Source organism: Bombus flavifrons, chromosome 4 (genome assembly GCF_040668555.2).
Source record: "Bombus flavifrons isolate JBK064 chromosome 4, iyBomFlav1_principal, whole genome shotgun sequence".
Classification (NCBI taxonomy): domain Eukaryota; kingdom Metazoa; phylum Arthropoda; class Insecta; order Hymenoptera; family Apidae; genus Bombus; species Bombus flavifrons.
The window spans coordinates 1,365,944-1,387,027 of record NC_138445.1 but is presented as its reverse complement, the minus strand read 5'-3'; the positions used below and the strand labels follow the sequence as shown (position 1 = coordinate 1,387,027).

The window sequence follows — 21,084 nt, the reverse complement described above, 5'->3', positions numbered from 1 at the left end:
TCTCGATATTTCCTTTAGTTGCCTGTTATTCTTCGTTACGTGCATACGTGTTTCCATACGTAATTCCTTAAAACTATTAAACAACCTTTATACCTATCGTGTCAGTGAAAAGAAAATCTAATATCGATGATAGTAGTGTGAAGTGTGTTATTCTTGCGGACAGTGATTCGGCAGATCCTTCTCATAATAATAGTGATGGTAAGTATATTGTGTTTCCTATTGTGTTTCGTTATTTCGAAAAATATTACACAGTCGAAGATTACTAATTTTCTACGAGTTTTCTCAAAACGTTATTAATTTAAACTAAGTATTAATTAACAAATTGTTACTGATACATTATGCACTTCCAAATAATACGCCATTTTTGTTCACTGATGAATCGATTATAATTACTTGTCAGACATCTTAAAGTATTAGTCATGCCCAAACGTGTTTATTATTCCACAGTTCCTTTCGTTGCGCCGAAATATACATGCTGTTACGCCACGAGGCTTACCACAGGCTGTATTTTCTAACCGATTCTCGCGGTCCTACAGTGTTGCAGGCAGATCGTCTTATCTGTCCGACGGATCATATACAATATATCGACGAGCGCATAGTTGTCGCTAAGCAGCGAGCTCTAGAAACGTCGATTTTTGTCCGTTACGTTTTCTAAACAAGAAGGCGGCATACGTGATTGTAGGCGCGAACAGTGACGTGACCCGAGCATAGTGGAGGTCGTCTTCGTTCGCGCCTATGATCACGTATGCCGCCTTTTTGCGTGGACGCAACGTAACGGACAAAAATCGACGTTTCTAGAGCTCGCTGCTTGGCGACAACTATGCGCTTGTCACAGGTGAAATTCGAGCAGCCATATGATAAACCAAAATTCCGAGCGTCTTATCACGTATGACCGTCCGGTCAGCTTCCGTTCTCAGTCGCCTGGGTGGCATTCGGTCACTCTAGCCGTTCTCCGAAATATATGATAAGTACGAGCAAAGCCTTCTTCCACTCCAACGAATAAAAGAATATAAATGCTTCCTTCAAAATCATCCAGTCAGTCTGAAAAAAAATTCTCAACTAGCCCTAGTATCAAAAGTGTATCATCGCGAACCGAAAATAATACTGTACAAATTGAATAAAAATAAAGAACTCGATCTCCTGTTCGAAAATTGACAAGTTTCTTGTTTTATCTTAATTTTTACGCGACACGCTCGTCGATACATTGTATATGATCCGTCGGGCAGATAAGACGATCTGCCTGCGACACTGTAGGACCGCGAGCGACGGTTAGAAAATACAACCTGTGGTAAGCCTCGTGGCGTAACACATGCCATAAAACGCATAATCGAGACAGAAGATATTGTAAAATATATATCGAAATATCTGAAAACGTGCATATACTGTAAATTTTAACCCTAAACGCTCCGACTTTTAATTGTGAATATCGACCGGTAACTCTAACTTATTCTCATCATACTTCGACTTGCAAGTTTTTAAGTGTCAGATTTTAAATGCTACAATGACGTGTAAATAATAATATTAAAGTTATTCAAAACAATCTTTATTCGTCTCAGAAGTAATATAATTTTGATTACAATATTTATATTAGTCATAATTGAGTAATGTGTGGAATTTTTTAAAACATTCATTGGGATTCAAACCGGGTTTGCCTTTACAGGTCTCACAGTACTCACTGAGGATTATTATTTTTTTATTTGTAAACAATTACCGATAACGACCCAAATATACATTTGGAGTAAAGCGCCGCACATTGGTGGCACTTCAGAGAGGTATGCTTGGAGTAGAGCGCCGCACATCGGTGGTGCTTGAGAGATACATTTGGAGCGTTAAGGGTTAGATTGACAGGTACAGTGATTTTATTACTTATTCTTTATTTTGTTTATTACTTATATAAGTTATATTACTTATTTCACGTGGAATATCAATGAATTACGAAAGCAATAGATTAAATCTATTACTTTCTCCAGTAAAGTATGATTTTATAAACAATCTCGGTGACGAAATTGAATAGCGCGTAAATAGCGGAAATATTCTGTTACGATCGAGATTGTCGTAACAGCTGTGTTATGAACGTGTTCGAATGGCAATAGGAAAATGGACGCGTGTATCCGTTTTCCCTTTAGGTACGTAGCTTCGTATCACAGTCATCAAGGTATTACAGCGTTCTTGAAATAACAGTGTAAGATCTATCTAAAGTGGTGGAACCGTCACACGCTTTTCATCGTGACCGATGATACTGGTTCGCTTAACGACGATCATTGTGTTACTTTAGGCTCGAGATGGGAGGATATCTAAATTGGAGGTTTAAGGAATAAACTTCGAAGAAAAATGTAGACGGCTTGCCAGAGAATTTTTTTTGCGGCTAATAATATATCTACATGTACGGACACTAGCGGGTTATATTATGGGCTGTTTTTTCCTGTACTGATATGCTTTAAGAGCGTATTTCAGAACTGATGGTCCGCAGAAATCTATGTTTTTTTAAAGTAAGCATTTATTAATAGAATTATTTTAAATAATTAATATTTTGAATATAAGATTAAATAGAAATGTGGATTGAAATGAGAAGAGAATTCTTGTCCAAGATAAAGTGAAATAGAATATATTTTGAGATTATCTGCTTTATAAATAATTTACGAATACATAACCTCAAAGCGAAAAATCTTTTTCATTTATTTATTTCAAGCATTATTTCATTATTTTGCCATGTACTCGACGTTTAAAATTTCTCGGAAAAAGATAGTCTAAATCGATTTAGAACGATCAGTGGTAGAGTTGTTTCGTTTTGTTTAATGAAAATATATCTATATTTCTTTTTGCAAAAATCGAGTCATCTTCTCATTCTAGCGTGGAAACATATTCGGGTAACATGTTCGTGAATAGTCCACGACATTTTTCAATTAAATATTTTTATCCCTAAAATATTGATGAAAGTAATAGATATGTACCTGCATCGTTACGCTTGCAAAAGATGTAATACCGAATTGCAAAACTTACTTAGATCAGCCTGTATAATCGAATAAAAGTTTACACACGTTTCTAAATAAAATTTCAGTAATGTTTCCAAGAAGGGAAAAGATTTGAATACACTTGTATCGTATTGGACACAGTAGCAAAGTCGAGGTGTACTGGCTGTTTCCCCTTAGCCATATAACATTCGCACCACTGTTATCACCGTATTACAGGTTTTACGAAATAACAGCTCAAGACTCGCGTAATGCACGTGAACATCGGTAAGTTTTCACTCCCACTCGATGTCCCGAGGTAACTTAACGGTAATCGTTTTACATTTTCAGGCCCAACGGCCGACGAACGATTCAAGGAGAACTAGTATTTCATTGATAACTCACCCCGTGTCCCGACCTTTACGACCACCACACTGTACGTACACTGTTGCACGCGCATACCCGCCAGGCAACGTCCACTGATTTGTGTATCGACAGTCGTCAGTATTAATGCCATTTGTGTGCAATTATGTTAGTTATTATGTCAAACAACCTACCTTTTGCGGCTCGTTTCAACACGTTTTCAGCATTATGGCATTGCGACTTGAAAACGACGCCAGATACCCGATGAAATAGCTCACGGCCAACAACACGATTGCGTTGGTGGGTAGATCAAATTATAAATTAGAACGCGCGGAATCTATTAAGGAAGCGTTCGATGAGCAATTCGAAGCGATTTATATTCAGAAAAGTTACGAAGCGATAGATAGAATCTCTTTCATGCTGTAATTTCTTCTACGTGTATTAATTAATGAAATTATGGCAATGCTTCACGATTTCACCGGTATCTTCGATTTCTTTTTTAAGCTTCTGCATATGAAAGAGTTATTTAAAGAGATAAAATATTGTTGAAAAAAATTCTTAGAATTGTTTTCGATACCTTTTTACCTTTACCTCTTTAAATAGTCCTATGCAATATATTGTAATTTGAAAAAAAATCGGAGATACCGATCAAATTCTAAAACATCACCGAAATTATTTATATTTTTATAATGGTAGTTTCAATAATTTCTCTTTAGATTTCTTATAAATACACTATCTACGCAAGTTTGTATTTTTATGAACTGTATTTCAAAAATAGAATTTAATTACAGATTTGTTTTGCGCGTTTACGTTTATTTGTTTTTGCATTCTATGTGCATTCTGTGCATATGTGCAAAAGTAAATTGCGAGTAAATAACTTAAAGGTTTAATTTATTTTAGGGTTCCAGATCGGAATTAGAAGTTTGATTTCCTTTTTCTAAATCGCAACCATTACTTCCACATCTTAAAACAAGAAGACACGATGTTTCCTTTTCCATTTTGAGAATTGATCTTCATAAATTAGAGACAAAGGTAAATAAAGTTTTTGAATCATCGCTATACCTTTAAGGGCCGTAAAAAGAAATATGCTTCACAGAATAGTATTATTCAAGAATACATGTAACCACTAAAATGTTAGTTAAATCTTAATTGTTAAAGAATCGTAACTCATGGAATTTGGTATTGAAACAGCGGTTTACAGCTTCTTGTTTAGGGCATTTATCATTATTAATCCACCTTCAAAAAATATTTACGTTTTCACAAATTATAAGAAATATTCAACGTTAGAAGAATTTCCTAATTGGCACGATAATTGTCACGACAGAAAAATTTAATACTGTTATCGCTATCAAAATACAGTTTAATTGGCAATTAAGCATTCTTGTTTACAAAATCGATATACGCATACGATACGCGAGAAGTATACGCGAAATCATGCTTAATAGTGATTTATGGAACGCTAGTTGCCCACCCGCACCCTCTTTCTTTTTATAACAATTTATGTTTATTACCCTCTGTCTGAACATTCTTCAGATGTTGAAGTCCATGGAATTCGACTCAGTGGGGACACACCTTAACGTTACATCGTATCCAATAATCAAATATCATCATCGACAGCGATACACTGGTATTTATACCATTCATGTTTCCATTTCATCATCACTTAATTATTGGAGTTACTTGATCGTGCTTGCCATACCGGTTGAAATAGTATTGAGAAGTAACGCTAGATAACGCGCCTCTATTGATTTGTCAGTTGGGATAATGGATTTCAATGCATAACACAGAATCCCATGGAACGCGAGCGTGTGGTTGCCAGCCACAGATTAATACGGCTATCGCGGAACGACAGGTATTCCATATGTATCTGGTATTTCGTAAATGTTAATATAACTTGATTGTATCCCGATGCGAATGTAAATGCACCGGACATGGTGCAGTCTCTTAACCCTTAAATGCATACTGTCTCTATTTGGCATATTTAAATGACCTTTCTTATATAAGTAACGTGTAATACTTATTGCATGGTGTTTTCGAATGTATTTATTACTATTTCTATACTATTAATATGTTCATAATGCAGCAAGAAATTTAAAAAGTATCTACTTGTCTTGATATAAGGCAACTTGCGCTTTATCATAAAGGAAAGGATAACGGTTATAGTAAAATTGCACAAGTATTGGAATTAATTGCAGCAGATCTTATAAGAAGATGCGAGGAAAAATATCTAGCATGTAATTAACGATAGAGCTAACAAACTCGTCAAAAGGATTTCAGATTTTCTTTTTGTACATTTTCTGACGTAGGTATTTTAGCTAAATTTAATATTTTTGTTTATATGGGATCAGAATTATATCGGTTTATTTAGTTTAATTAATATCATTCAAATTATATTAATTTATATATATGTAGAACACGTAGTACATATTACAGATCGATAATTCAAATGTTAAACGTTACTCTTAGGAAGAAACTGTTTCCATATATATTTGTAAGCTACAACAAATCTTCGGAATATTTAATTTGATCGTGTGTTCACCGTATGTTAGTTTCTTCTCTCAAGTATATAAGAATACCAAACATAAGATACATGTTAAAAATTATTTTTGTATGACTGCAATATTGGCAATTTTCTGTATTTTATATTTGAGAAGAGTTATGCATTTAAGGGTTCAAATTTCGCATAAAATGACAATTTACCAAAAGATCGGTTATTTTATGATACAATTTCGTGCGATTGCGATATAAAGGAATGAAGTTTTCAATTAATTCGACGCCGTTCATTTCAACAAGTTAAAGAGGAAGCGAACGGGGTAACGTATGTCTGGGGAATTACGTTATAACGAGATTAATAGTTAACGGCTTTCTGATCACAAAACATTCGATTTGTACTACAAATGCGAGTTACATGATCGGAATGTCGATTCCATGAAGTTGTTTCATTCTGGTCAACGAAGGGTTGGATTGAGTATCCGTAACGCGGAACAGGAAGGCAACATTCTAATTATAGTATTAAATATCCTGAGATACGTAAAACGCTTTCGCATATCGCTCGAGTATCGTATCAAATTATACCTCACAATTACTGTATTAACGGTAATTAATTGTCTACGGCGGTTATACGTTTAATGGGGTACGTGACCATCGTCTACGTCTTATTCTCATCCACTCGTGTGCAGGTTTTGCGTTATAAACGCATTAAAGCCTATTGAAATTATTGAATGAAGTAAGTTAACGTACCATAAGGAACAAGGAAGGGATGTAATTCAAAGCTTGCACGTTGATCATTTACCTCCGTGTTTCATCACATTGAACTATTTTTCAGTTGACATATTTGTGACTTTTCGGCTTTTCGTCACGTTTTTAGTACATCGTATTTTGTTCTGAAAATTCCAATTCACTTCTTCAGTCTTTCCCGGTCCACCTGTAGAATCACACAAATACAGCCAGGGATAAAGATAAGTAAGTAGGTAGTGAAAGTAGGTGTTAATGAAGTTTAATCGGATTAGTACTAGTGTTATATACTTCAACTTTATTTTTGTTACAGATTATTTGGCAAATAATTGAAATTGCGAGCGGTTTATTCAGCAAATAATACATGCAATAGCAGTTTATTCAGCAAATAATACATGCAATAGCGGTTTATCCAGAAAATAATAAGCTATACACGAGATATAATTAACAAAGAAAACAAGGCCAATACAACCTAGAACTTAAGCGTAACGTGTGACAGTAATATGCTCTTGAAGAACATGCTCGGCCACCCAACTGGTTATCAAAAAGGAAATGACCAACTCAACGAAATACACCTTACATCAGCGTTCGACTTCTTACCGCTATTATACTATTTGTCATAAACTACTTATTATACATATACGCGTATATCTATTACGCGTACGATGGCTGAAATTTTCTTTAGAGAAATTAATATTTTTGTGTAAACAAGTCATATTTCACTTAGCCTCATCGATATCTATTTCTATTTTGTCTCCGACTGTATGTCATCCAGCCGTAAAAGACACCTAATTGTCGATATCTTAGCTCTCTCACCGATTTCAATGATCGTGGAAGAGAATATTTATAGAATTTGAATAGAATTTGAATAGAATTTGAATAGAATAGTTGTAGAAATTAACGTTTTGAACTACTTTTTCCTGTACACACAACCGCTGCTCGGCCTTAGTATTCGAAATGTTGCAAAAGCAATTGACACTGCACTGAATTCTGACAAAATATATATAACAATACGTATAAAATATAAATATAATATGGATAAAATATCATCTATCCCGCGTTTAAAAGAAGATACGCTACTAATGTGTCTATCTGTGACAATGAGTGACACAACCACAAGCATGGCCGTCACGTTTGTCGCCTCGTTCAATCTTCGTCTATACAAACTACAAACAAAAGATAAGGATTAGGTTTGAGTTAGGCTTAGGGTTCTCAGACGATTCCCTTAATTCGAGGATAGCACGATGTTACATTACCCCTTCTGACACTTTACAGCTACGTGGCTTGTGTGAGACGTGACATGAATTTCTTCTTACTTCTGTGCGTCGCGTCGACAGCATTGTCCCTCTCCCTGCACTTGTCTACAGTATGAGACCCGATGTTAGTGATCCACTAACTATATTATATCCTCTATTACTGCAGAGATTTTTTTCTTTAATTCCCTTAATCTGGTGACGCTGGTTAGACGTTAGACAGTAAGACAATTTAAACAGTATCAAGATATACGCTGACACGGATGCACAGCTATAAGCAGATCTCGCTATAGTGGTACCGACAGTTTCTTGCGAATATTCCGAAAAAATATTCCGGTTGTAGAGAACAATGTTGTTCAGAAAGTTAATTTCCACGAGGTATTAACAAATCATCGAAATTGGCGAGGTGGGTGTAAATAAGGTTGGCATTTATGAAACAATTAGTCTAGGATAAAGAGCATCAAAAACCTGGACCTTTCCGCCTGTGACCCGGACACTTGACTGCTTTTTAGATTATGTACAATATCCTAAGTTGATTGAAAGCTTCTGTGAATTATAGACTGTAACTGAATAGCACTACGTCTGCATTTCGATCGTTCCTAGAAGAACAAATGCATATAGAACGCTATCCAGTATATTAACCATATTAGTAGAGAAGCCACGTATACCAGATCATTGCACGCAACGCACACGTAGCGTGATAACATGAATGATCGGTGGAGTTTGATCGTTTGGACAGTAAATGAGCATGGGAATCCCAGATCTCTAGAGAAAATCCCCTGGACATTTGCTGACGCCTTAAAAATTAGAACAAATTCTGGAAAATTCTGACTGATGACAACCTCAGGTGGGCGAGATATCGATATCTAACAAATCAAAATTTGGTATTCCCGAGTTGGTCTTCAATTTCATGCAAACAGCCTGGGCTTCTAGCTCTTAGATTATACATAGACGACTATCCGTAGAGGACTAATAGAATACGCTTTCAAAAAAATATACTTTTATATAGAAATATAGATGCAAAATATAACTACATACACACACACACACACATATATATATATATATATATATATATATATATATATATATACACCTATTTAATATAAACAGTAGGGTAGATAAATACCAACTAAGAAAGAAACGTTACGTAAACAATAATAGTAGCAATACTTTACAGCGATTAAGAGATCAATGTAAAAATACAAAATATGTTGCAAGAAATTAAAAAAAGGAGATCAACAACTTGACTGTAATAATAGGTAGGCCACGAGCTTAGTACAAAATAACTACGAAATAAAAAAATTAATTATTCGCGAGTCGACAACGATCGTAGAGAATATAGGAGCATCGTGGGTGAGCTGAAGCAAATAGCGAAGTTCATGGTTCGCACCCGTGCAGTAGAATCCGATATGACGCACCGTGGAAACCCGATGATGCGGTACCGGAGGAATTAATCCGGGCATGGTCGGAGCGGTAACTATGCCGCGTGTGCGGCATACCGGTATCCCTCGCTGAGAGCGACTCCTCGTGTCGTGACTATTCTCGCCCACACGTTTATAAATCCCCTCGCGGTCGATTCTCCATCCCCACAGCCGTTTTCTCTTCCCTTCACTAGACCCATGCGATACCAAGCTCGGACCCTACCTTGCCTTGCCTCTCGTTCTGCTTCTCGTTTCGCTGCCTCCTCTTCCTCAACCTCTCTTCTTCCCTCAGTTCGCTGCATCTCTTGCGTCGAGCATTCATCCTAGTTAGAGCATACCACTAGGCCCATTATATCTCAACTGATTTGAATTTAACGGTTGCCAGACACCGGCATTGTGCGTACGCTCGTCTCATACCTCCCGCTACTCGCTTCGGCATTCTATCATCTCTTTCTCTCTCTCTCTTTCTTTCTCTCCCTATCTTTCCTCGTCTTCTCCTCTTCTCGCAACGCGAATCCCTACTGTTCGCACCCATCTTCCTACGACCACCCAATACAGTGATCGAGCAGATAATTGCTAAGCATATAATTTACCCTATTTGACTTGGGGTGGTTTTCGATGCCCGGCAGATAATCGTTTTGTTCTTTTTACACACTTTTGTAAGGTCTACACGCGCTTAAGTTTATCGTTACATGCTATTTAACAAGCGTGCTTATGAACGCACCAAAGAGGTTGTTAGTGCTATTATTAGTACTGTTAGTAACTGTAACTTTAATTTGTTTGCTGTTCCATCCTATTTATTCTTTTTACGTATATTTATAAGTAGGTTTTTAAGTTTATCGTAACATGGCTGCTATTATTATTTACTGTTATTAATTGTAACTTGTATCTGTTTGCTGTACCATCCTATTTGTTCTTCTTGCTTACTTTTATAAGTACATCTTCGAGTCTATCGTTGTATGTTATTTATCGTAGCGTAGGTAGTTACTATAACTTAAATAACTTGTAACTTAAATTTATTTGTTACTTCGTCTTATTCGTTCCCCTGCTTTTCATTGTAACTTAACTCTCTTGAAGGTCTGTTAGGTTGTCACAATTTCTAGCATTATCGAGCCTTATTGGAACATAGAATCTCATTGTAAATATGATTACGTATGTCATTTTAAAAATTATATTTAATTTGTTCCTTTCCTTTCAAATTTAGATACATTATTAACCGCATTGCAGTTCTTGAATCTTTTATGTCCCGAGAAAAGAGCCCTTTTAATACTTCAAGAGAATCATTTGAAGGAGAAATCAGAAATACTGATGTAATTAAAATTTATATAGCAAATTTAGGAATTTTTCTAACGGTAGACAAATATGATCCGGTTGAAAATGAGCCAAAACACACAACACAGTTAATAGAAAAATACTTCTTGAAAAAGTAAGATTTGTTTCTTATTCCGTTTTATCTATCGTGTACACTTAATCATCGAGAACTGAACTTGTTATTTCGATCGTTCGTATAACTCATTCTTTTACTTTCCAGATGCTGTATCTTTGTTTGTAAGAGATTCTCATACGTGGCTGCTGTCTTGAAACTCAATGTTAGTCAGGCTTTACTTGCAACTAAAACGGGTTTGCTACACTCTTGTACGTCGTCTTCTGTTTAAGACTGACATAGAAGAAGAGAAACGTCATACTAGATCTATTGATCCGTTTCTGAACTTTCTATTCTCTGTAATGACAGCGTATGAAGAACAAACCGTGTACATGATCGCACGTGTGTACAGTATTGCAATAATTTACGATATACCCGGAAGCGGGTGGTCGCTGCATGAATAAATAAGTCGAAAATGTGGAATAAAATCTCCTTCGCGTATTCGTTTGCCGGATAGATTGAAATTAAAATCCATGAAATAGAGTGAACCATTCTGATGTTCTCATGCAGGATTATTTTCAAAATTATTCATTATTTTAAAGATATATTTCAAGAGAGACATCATACGGTGAACGTGCTTGCATTGATTTGTATTAAATCTCGAATTTAGTCTGATATTTAGTTTTATAGACGAGGTATACCATAAAATTTCAAACTGATTCTTGTGCTTCTTAATACGAAAATATCTTATTTGTTATTAATTACATGCATGTGAATATACATATTTTGGTACATTCAGAATGTTATACATAAAAAGAGAAAGTGACTACCTCTAATTATATACAATTAGCATTTTTCGAAAATAAATATGCAGGATAAAATATACAAGACAAAGACGAATATACAAAATTCAAATCATTTGGTAAAGGAAAATTACTCTTCAAATTTTCTTTTAGGGGATTGTATCTGTCTATTGAAAAAACTAAATTTAATTTTTATCTGCCCTTTAATGATAACGTGTTGAATGTATATTTAAGTTTCTGAATATTGTAATTAATATTTTTTATCTAAAGAATGGTACACTATTAACAGTAATGTAAAATCGTGTCACGGTTTTTCCTTCTTCACGCACAATAAGAGTCCAAAGTATTATCTACAATTGTTGCAGAACCACGCGTGCATTAGAGTATCAACGCGAGAAAAAAGCAAACGTTCGGAAAAATATTGCTCCGTTTGTGTATTTCCATTTCGCGTCCGCCTACGTTCAATTGACTAGAGTAAAAATCGTACTTCCGATTGCTAGCGAATAATTGCAATTCCATTTCCTGCGTATAAAATAGTCTTTGTATTCAGAGAACAGAGGAGTAACGTTTTCGTCGCGTTTTTGTGTGGATTCTCCAAGAGCAAGCGTGTTCCAAGCATCATTTTATGGAAATTCAAGCGTGAAAGCAGTCTCAGACTAATTTGCTGGAGTGAACGTTATGAAGCCGAAAGAAAATCTAGCGAGGTGTAAATCTGTTGCAATTTCAATCATCTTTTGCTCACAGTAAAACAGTATTTTTGCTCTACGAACAATTTACTTGTCCCTGCTTGTTCGTCATTACATGCACGTATTGATTCCTGTGCAACTTCACCAGTTCTACTTACTGGAATATTCCGAAGTAGCTCGGTTTCCACCATTCTCTTCCTTCCTCTTCAAAAGACCTGGATGCTGACCCTATATCGAACCAACATGAACAAAAGAATTACATCCTGCACTTTAGGTTACTGAACTCTCCTCCATTCTATTACGGACAGCAAGGGACGATACTTGAAGAGGGTCCCTCTGGTGGACAGCACTAAATTGCGTACACATTTCGAATGCTTAACATAATTTGTGTCGGGTTCGTTGTACTTAAGCTTTAAAAATATAATCGGTCAGTTGAACGATACACGCTGGCTTCCATCAATATTAAGACACTATTTAAAAGCGAATAACCTTTTTCAAACTGAAGCAAACGACTTGAGGTTTTCTGAGAAGTTAGAAGTTTATTAGGTCACGTATGAAATAATTTTTGAACAAATTGCGTGCGAATAGTCGGATTCGTGGAGGAAAGAGTAAAGCTCGCTTTTTACGACTTTTGTTATCTGAGCCTGTAATGAAAATTTATACGACACATTTATGTTACTTGTATGCGAGCTAAAGATTTGATCGAAATCGGTTGACACGGGAACGAGTGACAGTCATCGAAAGATGTAAGAATCTTTAAAGTTCAGACCGAAAATCGTGAAAAAGCTATGATTTTCACCACTTTTAACCGTCTGTAGCTCATAGCGACGTTAATAGATTTCCATGAAATTTAATTAGCGCACTGCGGACTTTTATGCATTTTTGCGAAATTTCAAGGTACAGAAGTGCGCACAATACATGTGGCATACAAAACTGTACAAAATGTTCAAAGCAAAGTATCAATTATGATATTTAGATGATGAAACAAATATTTATCTCTTTAACAGTATTAATAAAAATTTGCATTTGCATAAACATCCGCAGCTTATTAATTAGATTCCTTAACACCTCTTCGAACATTTGAAATCCTTCGTATCCTTGAAACTCATAAATATATTTGAGTTATTTAAAACATGAACGGAATTGGAAATTTCTGTTCCACGATCCTCGAACGGAGTTACAAGGACCTCGTCTTAATTTTCTGTGCATATGGGTACCGCGCATGTTAATTACAGCCGACTTACTCGAAATTCAGGGGCGTGCCTCTTATTTAGCGTTGGCGACAAGCTCATCTGCTTGCTCATTTTCGTGCCATGCTACTTTCCTTACAGGTTACTTGGAAATTAGATCAATCAAGTTTCTCCTTTCTATCATGAAAATTCATCAAATCCAATCCAGTACTTGCTCTGCTCTTATTATACACCGAAGAATATAAATTGGAGGTCGAATATAATAGATTTCACATTATTATTGCTAATAAAAGATGTTACATTAATTCTAAATTTTCACAGGAGTCTCTCATTTTAATCACCCAACGATATTAATGTCCTTTACGAATTCTTCGCATCAGCTGCTTAACATCAAATTCGTGGCCACCTTTAAATTCGGTCTTTCGTAACGTTCACCGTCAGAAGAATCACCTGATCTTTATTAATTTAACGAGCAGCTTATAGCAGCGCGCTTAATTATCATAATGTGTCTGTACCAGCGTCGGAATCGATGTTACGATCATTTTTATACCTCGCTTTAACAGGATAAAATTCTATTGGCTGGAATTATGGAAAGTCATAACGACGTGACAGTGCTGCATATAATTATTACGTATCATTCAATGCAACGAATTGTATAATACGCTCGCGTTATTCCCGATACGTGAAATACGTCATGTAGCTTAAATCCTCTGGGATGTTCTTTCTACAATGGAAAGAGAATATGCTTCTACAAATGTAACGTGAAGTACGTATTTCTTTTTTCTTTCACAAATATAAATTATTAACGTAAAATACGAATTCACCGTTTGATTGGAAGCTTTTAGATATTATTAATACCGCAAGGTATTAGATATTACGAGCGGAATAGCGAGCCAGCCCTATATGGCTGTTGGATAGAGAACTGGAAACATAATTAGACCAATTAGTCAAAGGAATGCAGCTCTGATTGCTCGTTATTGTTAATTCTGATAAACCCACTATAATATATATATATATATATATATATATATATATGTAAAAAAGGGAATCACGCGTAACAGTACATTTTACATATTTCCTTGAAACTGGAGATATTTTTTAACACTAGAAAACTATAGGCCGAAAGTGACAGAAAAATCATAGCGCAGTTAATCTGCTCGTATGCGTGTGCCAAAAATTCCGTAATTTTGGCAGCAAGGTGGAGATCACGCGACTTAACGTGACGTTTCCACGTGACCACGATTCAGCCCTTTCTAGGTGTTACGTGTGGACTAAATCTGTACGCAATTACGTAAATGTGTACGCATCTATGTACGCGATAATATTCAGAACGTAAATGCATACGCGTCACTATACTATACATTGTGAATTAGATAACAGATTATGCTACAGCCTAATTTACAAAAGTGATATTTCTTTCTTGTCAGGTATGGAAACAGTGATTGGTAGTATTTTTGAAAAGTATTTTTTAAAAGCATCGTCAAAATTTTCAGTCAATTGTTATTTATCGCTTGTAGCATTACGTTGATCACGTGTTTAGCGAATCTTCAAACGAAGTGAATTGATCAGGGGCGTTTATTTTATTGCCTGAAATGACAGATTATTCGCGTTGTTTTTCAAACATTGTGATACTCGAGTCGATTCTGTCGCGTCAGAAGAACGGATGGATTATTAATTTTGAAATTCATTCTCATGACGGACGTGGCATGTGAACTCGCGATATCGTAGGTTCGGCTTGTCGGATTATCATAATACCGTATATCGCAACGTGCCGCTTCCTAAATAAACATTTACGAGCAACGGCGTTCGCATAATGTATTCGCACGTGATCCCCATGCAAGCATACCACCACGTACAACCTACTGGTTTGTTTATCGATTAGATCGGAACTTGAAGCGCATGTTACTGCAATCTACGAGTCTATAATTTCGCCAGATCATTCGCAACGTAACTCGAAACAGTCATATAGAAAGAAATGTTCATACTACTTGGATGAGAAAGGTAGAAAAATGTTGATACGAATATGTAACGTTTGAAAAGAAGACGTGTGTTTACAATTCCCACGAATGTTTGCATGTTCACAGTCTTTCAGATGTTCAATGTGTTCTTAGCATTTTGTGCTTTGTAGTTGTATGTTTTCATCTTTCTACGATGCACGATAACTTTATTGTTTCTCGAACACGACGAGTACGATGAAAAAAAAATAGAAAAGAAAAGAATGTTACGGTGTTTTATGCCCGATAAGATGAAATATTATTTTATTATTTTTTATTATTTTTTCTCCAATGTTTGTAAGGAACGAAGATAATTTTCAAATTTTTTAATGCAAACGTTATTAAAATTTTAATAACGTTTTGTTAAAACAACGTACAAAGGTACGTAGTTAATTAAAAACGAAATTTTCTACGTGAAAACGCATAGAAGCATTCAATCCTCGCGTCTCGAATAATCCATTTAGTCAAACGTTGGAAAAAATTACCATTTTTCGACATTGTTTAAGTAGCTAGTTACCTGTTACGTAGAATGTGTTTTATACGTATATTTAGTAAAATTACCAACTGTACAGACTACATTACTTAATTTTATTGCAATTTCAACATATTCAGGACAGAATTTTAAAAGCAAACATTTTATACATTTGAGCCATAAAAGTTGAAAGTTATCACTAATAAAAAGTTATTTTATAGAGTGCAATTTTTTAGCAACGAACGAAATGTTCTACAATTAACGTTTCCTGCAAATTTTATTTGCACGTTGATGAGTGCTATACACCGATGGAAGCAAATAGTACTTTCATTAAGTAAAAAAGCAAGATTATTTCAGAGGAAGATAGCTTCTATCTTTACTTTCCATGAAATAATAACTCGACAAACTTATTTCCTAACACATTTAATCAAATGCCACGACTTTGTTATCGCCATCAGATGGAGATCTCATTATTATCATCATTTATGTTGAGAGAGAGGCAGCAAACGATGCAGCAACAATCTTCTGATTTAACTCTATTCTGCTCTTTCGCTCATTTCAAACCCAATTTCTTTCTTGTTAATCAAGCGCACAAAATATCTCAAGTAGAGAAAATTGCGGTTCGTATGCACGACGTCTGGTTCCAATATTTTGTTAAATTATCACATCGTTAAATTTTGCGCTATCTTGCCAAGCAACATCCTTGTTGATTGCTCAAATCAGAAATATATATATTGAAAGATATTAAATGCTTAGTGAGATCAGACTAGATTTCTAAACCAGTAAGTGCGACACTCGGCAACGTTGTTTTCGAGAAAATTGTTGCAACGCGGAAGATCTTCATCGCTGGATGAGCTTTTACCGAGTATCACTGGCGCACGGAACGTTTCGCATGAAAACGCAGGTGAACGCAAACTACGTTCAACAAGCGATGCTGAACGATGGCTTTTAAGGAATCTTACTTTGGTCATCATCGCTTACTCTCACGATAGCTTCGCAAGAGACCACCGTGGTGTTATTAAACGTTCATAAATGCCTAAAGGCAGCAGTCCTCAGCTATGAGTATTCTCGTAAATTGTTCAATCGCCATAGAAAAGATATTGCTTAATGTTGGCCTGCAGACGTGCTGCACACTTTGTATCCAGTCCGGCCGCACTAACTCACTACTTTGAGCGTTTATGAGAATTCGCGTTATAGATAAGACGATGCCGTTTCGATTATTCTGTCGCCATACCTTTCATTATGCCTTCCGGGCATTTCTTAGTCTCTTAGGCTCGAGAAATTTATGCTCCGACATTCTTTGAACATCACACTCCGGCTCACGAAAGTGTTTGAAAACTTGCCGTGGAAAAATTTTCCACATACATTATTGCGTGCATTATACAAAACTTTTTGAAGTTTCGTTATTATCGTAACGGGACACGAGAACGACGAGACTGCGGATTTTTATGCACGTTTGGAATATTTAAGATCGCAAAAATCTACACAGTGCATATGATATATAAAAGCATTTCAAGCAGAACATTTACCACGATATTTAGCGAACGAAATAAACGAAGGAAGGGAAGGAAGAAGTTATGTTCGTAAAAATGTAAAATTACGTAAAAGTCCGCAGTGTAATCATTGCTGTAATGGCAAAATTTGAATCGAATCTGAAAATGATAATGTATATACAAGTTTGATGAAAGCGTTTATTACAAACATACACTTGATACAAAATTAGTACACGGGATGCATTGTTGCCTTGAACATATAATTAATGCTAAATGTGTTTCTATCAAATATCAAGGTTTATCAATATAACAGCGGTAATTGATTGTTTAAATAATTTTTGTGGAATGTATGTTTGCAGTAAACATCTCTTACGTACATACGTATTTGGATTTGTTTCAAACTTCACCAATATGATCGTGATAATTGTACCGTACATATGTGTCATATCGTATGTTTATAAACTATTTTATATAAAATGTATAGTGGTAATATTTAAAATAAGTGTCCAGGAGTGCTGGAATATTTTTGAGAGCCTGTACAAGTACCTGGTGCGTTGAAAATCGTCGAAAATCTATCTGTTCGTTTGAGTAAAAATTAAATGTTTATTTCAGACAAATAATGAAAGGTATGTAAATTGTTGTGCGCAAATTAAAAATAAAAATATTTGAAGGCACGATTTTTATTGTTTACTGCCAATAAATATGATATGGCCGTGTGAAAAAGGTCTTTGAATATTAATATAAAATTTCCGCCGAATTGCAAGTAACATTTTTAACATTCGACTAAATGGATTATTCGTGATGCGAGGATTAAATATTTCCGCGAGCTTTCACGTAGGAAATTTCTGTTTTAATTAACTCCGATGCATTTGTACGTCGTGTCACGAAAACATTGAAATTCGCTCATTTAACAAGTCATGTCTGTAATATTTTCTGTAATAACTGTTCGTCACATGAAATTTAATAGAAAAAATAGTTTTTACTTACTTGTAGGTACTTGTAAGTACAGATTTATAAATCTGAAAGAAATTCAATAGTCGAGATTCCACTTCCTACGATTCGAATACTACTACTCATAACGTACAATGGTTCGTTCATTGTACTTGCGATGTATTTGATCTTCGCCAGTTGTTTTAGAGCCTCAAAATAATTATTTGCAAGTTTCGAGAAGCTACCTACAAGCAGGTACTTCGATATTAGAACGAATCCATACTTCCACAGGCCCAGGCTGCCATAAAGGAAGCTACTATTTTATTTGCGAATAATTTTTTAATAAAATAAGGCAAATATGTCTATATGTATAATTTTTATTATCAATGATTAGAGTCTTTCCAATTATATGTAAAATATGACATCGACCGAATGACTTCCTCCGACTACTTTACGACTGCTTACCGATGTATCTGCTCAAACGTGTCCAGCATCTCGAATCTACCGCTTCTTTTTGATGTTTCTTATTTTCGATTTTACTTAGAAAGGGTTCGAGTCTAACTGGCCAATGTTTGAACCTACCTGCCACGTACTTGAGCTCGTCGCCAATTTTCCGTTCGTAATAAGTACACTTTGCACATTCTTATGCAAATTCGTATTTTTATGAACCTAACTACGGTAGAAGTCCGTTTATGCGAAGCTATCTGGTGACAAGTTTGTTCGTATAACCAGGTCGTTCATATAATAGAGGTCCATCTGTTTCTTCCTGTCACCTATGATCTTGCGTTCAGTTAATTGAAGTTCCTGTTCATATAAGAGGATTCTACGAAGCATTCCCTCTGAAAGACCTAATAATGTTGCCTACTGCGAAACATGAGAGTGTATCATGTAACGCGTGCCTCTGTTATTTACATCTTACCTATTGTTAGACGTTCCTATTATAAGTGGATTGACGCTCGGTGGCTGTTCACATAATAGGAACTCAGATAAAGTTCAGTCAATCAGATACTACTACAATTTCCTTCATATAAATGCAGTTCCTACGAAATAGAGTTCATATAAACGAAGTTCCACTACAAATAAACTACACTAAATAAACTAGAAGCGAACAAATGAAATTTTAAGTAGAAATTTGTTTGATCCGCTGAATATTAAAACAAGTGCAGTGGAAGCTCGGTTATCCGAATTCATTTGGGGCAAGAGTGTTGGGATGAGAGAATTTTCAGATAATAGAACGGTTACTTTCTTGATATCTTCATATATGTATTTCAAAGAATAGCAATATTACCAATATAAATAATGAACTGAAATATGATTCGATTAAAGATTTATGGGCAAATCATTTTAGCTGCTTAGTCACGCAATCTTTTTAGCAGATTTAATTCGACGAAGTTAACTGTATTGCAACTCTACTTCTAAGACTTCAAATACTATAAACCGTTGAGAAATATAGTCACCCACGTTATATTCATTTTTCAATTCATCATTTGAAGCACGTAACGTTAGTATCATAGTCAAACGAAGAAGATTCATCGCATTGAAACCATTCTATCACTTTGGCGTTATCACAACCACCGATTCCTAATATTCTGTGCAATACAGTAAGAGTTTCTCCTACATCTGTCGCAATATTATCTCCCACTTATTGTAAGTATAATAAATTACCTTTCTGTATTGTGTTTCCACTGTAGTTCACAATTTGTCCAGTGCCATACATTTGACGTCCACCCAAACAACATATGCCACCATATAACAGCAATTCTTTCAATTGAATTGCAATTGTATCGCCTTTCCGCCAGTAATATCGTCGATCGTTAACAAAGATTCCTCCGGAGAATCGAACTTCCTACATGTGAAACGTGTTCTCGTAATAAAACGATAAGAATTCCGATAACCGAGGTTCTACCGTACTGTACTTTGGATATTTTTCGTATCTCTGCATATGATGCGCACTTTGTGCACGTTTGCAACTTCAACTGCATAAAAATGTACAGTCTAGTTGTGTAACGTTGACAAAGATGTGTAGCATCCTCCACCTGTGTCGCCGTATTATCTTTGCGATTTACGACTGTACACATTACACGAACTAAATATCTCTGGTAAGCCTAAGACGCGAACGTCTTGAGAGGATTAAAGCGTCGTCGCTAAGACGGTAGACATCAAGACTACGACGTTCGTATCACCGCGGTAGGTTGAACGCAAGACGGTGTTGCGAAGTGTTGAGAGCGTTGCACCCCATCACGAGGGCAAGAGCTTTCGGGCGTTTGCACTAAACGCGGCCGTTCTGCCTCGTAACGATTATCGGCTTAGTTAATGTGTCCTCAAGAATGCTTGAATATCTCTGTGAATCCAGGGTTATTCCTGTGGATGCGGCCAACGTGCTTCCTTCGGCCGCAGTCTTATCCAGCGACCGCTTATGTTTCAAGCCCAGTCACTCGGTTCCATCGTTTTACCAACGCGATGAGCCGCTCATTCCCGCGAGCGCTCGTTTCCAAGACGGTCGTCAGTGCGCCACGTAACGATTATTTTAAACAACCCGCCGACCAGAGAATACAAAGTGGGTTCTTACGTAAATGCATATCCCTTTGCCGACCTATTCCCTCTGCTTTCCGCTACCTATCCACTGGTATTTACGTCGTTTTCTTTTCTTTCTTCCTTTTGGATTGCTCCGATTGTCCTTCCTTTTTCTACCTCCTTTTTCCCTCACCTTTTATCGCTTCTCTTTCAGCTTTCGATCCGTCGATCCTTCTTTATTTACACTAGCGTTTCGTTTGATTTTTGTTTGGCTATCGTCGTTTATTTTACACCACGGCTTGTGTTTCATTTCTTCTTTTTTTAATTTTTCTTTTTAGTTTGTTATGATGCGGTTGTTTTCTATATATCTCTTTACATTTTGTTTCTGTCAATTCTTTGTTTAAACATACAGACGGC

General features: G+C 35.9%; 1 protein-coding gene and 1 long non-coding RNA gene across 7 annotated transcripts in view; both read left to right on the top strand.

Moving 5' to 3' along the window:
- The window catches only part of LOC138179191 (CCR4-NOT transcription complex subunit 6-like), an 828,627-nt gene that overhangs the window by 518,208 nt on the left and 289,335 nt on the right, over positions 1 to 21,084 (top strand). The window lies entirely within an intron of this gene.
- Positions 1,714 to 8,849, top strand: LOC138179194 (uncharacterized). Of its 4 annotated transcripts, none has more exons than XR_011172944.1 (8): positions 1,714 to 1,848; positions 1,971 to 2,126; positions 2,276 to 2,462; positions 3,059 to 3,236; positions 3,300 to 3,611; positions 4,212 to 4,343; positions 6,721 to 6,773; positions 6,859 to 8,849. It is a non-coding gene; the product is annotated as an uncharacterized LOC138179194 (long non-coding RNA). The 4 variants fall into 4 exon arrangements; XR_011172945.1 differs by having other exon boundaries at positions 6,721 to 6,777; XR_011172946.1 differs by having other exon boundaries at positions 1,720 to 1,848; positions 1,948 to 2,126.